Genomic DNA, 3,585 nt, shown 5'->3' on the forward strand with positions numbered 1-3,585 from the left:
CAGAGGCTCTCTCTGTTGCTCACTCAGCTCCCAGCACGGGCCCAGCACAGAGTGAGCATGGCAGCCTGGGAATGTTCTGACGGAAGTTCTGAGACCCAGCTCTGGGGAGGAAGTCAGAGGCAGGGAAGGGTACCCCCACGTGATCAGATTTCAGGCCGAGGACGCGAGGAGAGCAAGCTGGGATCGGAGGCTGATGAGCTGATGATAATAATTATGACAATTATGCAAAATACACAAATAATAATTACAGAAAATCATGATGATTATTTGTGGGTGTGAGATGTCTCCGGCTTTTTGGAACCCCATGGAAGCATCAGCTGCCCCTCTTCCCATGGGTGTGTGAGTGTCACAGCCAAGCCCAGGGCCGTGTGGCAGGAGTTGGTTGGTTAAGGGTCCCCAGGCCTCTCCCCACCGCTGCCTCCTGGCCTGGGTCTTGGTGGGATCCAGCCTTCCTCGCCCAGCACCAGCCTGGCTTAGCGGGTCAGGAAAGGCAGAACCATGGCTTCTGGTTCCCTTCTCAACTCGGAGGACTCAGTCATGACTTGGGGCAATGGTTAGACGTCATGAGCCCAGCAGCCACACGCCTGTCTCGTGGGCTGGTCCCTGGTTCTTGCCTGATTGGCTACTGGACCCCCATGGGGTCAGTCAGGTCCTGAGAAGGGAGTGCTCGTCTCTGTGGGCGACTGCCGCAGGGAGGCGGGAGGGAGGTGAGCAGGCTCGACTCAATGAGCTCGTGGCCTGCAGGGGGAGAGGGGAAGAGACTGACTAACTGGCTTCTGCAGGCTCCTTCCAGGCAGTCCTCGTCGCCGAGCTTCCTGGTCTCTTTGTAAGAACAGCCCAGCAATGGCAGCAGAGGGGTTTCTGCGACTGCGGCCGCGGTCCCAAGCAGGGTGGTCGTGCAGACTTTTACGACTCGGTGATCCACTCATGCCAGCTCACAAGAGCTGCTCGTGGCACACAAAGAGGCTGGAGTCTTTCCCGACGCGCAGCAACCCCGTGCGCAGAAGGATGAAGACCTTCCCCAGGGTTGCCACCCCCTCCCAGTGGTTGCCATGCGTGAGCCCACCGGTGCAGCCACCGAAATCATTGAGGGTCTTCTGCCGTGAGGAACCGCTTATGGAGAGTCAACAAGGGGAACCACCATGGGATTCATGGCAAACAGACCGACTGGCTTCCCGAGGGCATCAAGACCCAGCAGCTGGAGGGAGCGGCCTCTCGGTTCGCTTTCTTGTGCCTGCGTTTTGATGCCCGTCTCTTCTTAGTGCCTTTGTGCCAGGTCATGGCATAGCCACTCGTGCTGTCTCTCCAGGTCAGGGAGTCATTCACGGCCCAAGCAGATGCCAGCTCTCTGTCAAGAGGGGCCCAGCACCTGCCCCGGAGCTGGAAGCCGTTGGCAGGGCGGTTTCAGACAGAAGAAGCTGGTTGTGGCGGACATGCCCGTGCAAGGTCAGCTGGGGCTGGCCGCCATCTGTAATCCAGAACCTGCCTCCGTTTGCCAAGAGTCCCACGACACAGCTGCTGTCGCAGAGCATATGTCTAACTCAACTGGTGCCGGGGTGGCCCTGGCCCTTGAGCAGCAGGCGATGAGGCCGACGCTGGGGCTGGGGAAGTTGAATCTCGTGGTAGGGGAGAGGATGCTTGGGGCGGAGACCAGGTCAGAGCTGTAGCTCTAGACGAGCTAAGCAGCCTCATTTGGTGGGAAGGAAGGCCCAGGGCCAGAGTGCAGTCAGGAGCCCAGGGCCCAGCATTTAAGGGGGAACCCTCAGCGTTGGCACTCACCTCATCCTTATCTGGGCTCTCGGGAGGGGGCAGAAAGACAACGCGAGTGTATTTATTTCTTGTTCAAATGCCATTTTACTGTGGTCAAACATATAGAAAACATCTTTAACCATGTAAACACGTGCAGTTCAGTGAGCTGAATTACACCCCCCACCTGCCACCGTTCCCATCACCCATTTCCCAAACAGGAACTCGGTCTGCCTCACCAGGTACTCCCCTTTGCTCCTCCCCTCGCCCCCCAGACAGCTCACGTGTCCTTCTCCTTCAGCCTCTTCTTGCCCGGGGCGCCGTGCCATATGGCTCCGCCTGTACCAACCTGTTTCACGCAGCATCGTGCTTTCGAGGTTCGTCTGTAAGGACGACATTTCTCTTCATGGCTCAGCAGTAGTCTGTTGTACACATAGATCTGCCCAGCTGTTGATGGACAGGTGGGTTGTTTCTACCTTCTGACTGTGGTGAATCATGCAGCGAGGCACCTCGGTGAACAGGTATCGGTGGGAGCCTTTACTTCCAAGCCTGGTGGTTGCTCATTTTCGGGGGCCGCATTGATAAGACTCATGGGGTTGCACTGGTGGAAAGAGACAGACCTGCCTTTGGCTTCTGAAAGCTGTGCTCTGGGGGTGTGGCCTGGAGGGCTGGGCCTGGGGGTGTGGGTGTGGGGTCGATGCAGGAAGCTGGTGAGCTCGCTGTGGGGGAAGTGGAGTTTAAGGGGCCAAAGGCCATTGAGGGGAGCTTTCTAGGGGACAGATGGAAATGTGGGTTTTGAAGATGGCAGGTGTTGTGCCCATCAATCAGCAATTCTGGACATGGACCGGCAAGTCGGGGAGAGAGCTCTAGGGCACATCCCTGGTCATGAGTCAAGGCTAGAGATGCAACCTTTGAAAGTGTCCCAGGGCGTTGGCCATGAGGTCGCCTGAACTAGTGCTCAGGGAAGGCTTGGTGAACAAGATTAGACATTGGGAGTAGACCCAGCCCTCCAGGGAGAAGTGTAAAGAAGAATGAGTCCCCAATGTTGGCATTTCAAGTAGCTAACTGGTTTTGGGGTGCCCTGGTGGTGTAGTGGGTTGGGTTGCTAACTGCATGATCACTAGTTCAAAACCACCAGCTGCTCTGTGGGAGAAAGATGAGGCTTTCTACTCCTGCAAAGATTTACAACCTCGATACGCTCAGCACGGCGTACAACCTGTAGGGTCCCATGGCAACGCGCCCCACGCCACCTCTGAGTTCTGCTCCAATGGCGGCACTCATCTGACCCCAGTTGGTGTGGGTTGGTACCCTACGCCTCCATTTTGGCCGGCGCCACGGCTCTGCCCGCGTCTTTTATGCCAAAAAAAGACGTTTTTAGCATGTCTTTTATTTTTCAAATCCCGATGTAGAGTAAGAAACTGAAAGACTGAGGCCGAATTTGAGTCCCCTGACCCTGGCGGAGACTGTCCCAGGGGCCTTCCTCCTCCACCAGCAACTGTGTTGGCAGCAACTGTTGCCCCCATTTTACGGATGCGGAATTCGGGTGACCGGGATGGACAAGGAGACGCACATGTTCGCAGAGAAGCACTTCCAAGACCTCCGGGATCACCTGCCAGTCGCGGTCGGCCGGACCCCAGACTGCGTGGACTTCGAGAACCCCAACACCTTATCCTTCTTTTTAAAAAAATCATTTTATTAGGGGCTCATACAACTCTTATCACAATCCATACATACATCAGTTGTGTAAAACGCATTTGTACATTCATTGCCCTCATCATTCTCAAATCATTTCCTCTCCACTTAAGCCCCCGACATTAGGTCCTCATTTTTCCCCGCCCT

At 56.0% G+C, this 3,585-nt stretch overlaps 1 pseudogene; it reads left to right on the forward strand.

Moving 5' to 3' along the window:
- Nucleotides 1–3,298: 3,298 nt before the first annotated feature.
- Nucleotides 3,299–3,585, forward strand: part of LOC101654722 — a 3,370-nt pseudogene continuing 3,083 nt past the window's right edge.

Source organism: Echinops telfairi, unplaced genomic scaffold (assembly GCF_000313985.2).
Source record: "Echinops telfairi isolate 266 unplaced genomic scaffold, ASM31398v2 ScPeMD7_7457;HRSCAF=8495, whole genome shotgun sequence".
Taxonomy (NCBI): Eukaryota; Metazoa; Chordata; class Mammalia; order Afrosoricida; family Tenrecidae; genus Echinops; species Echinops telfairi.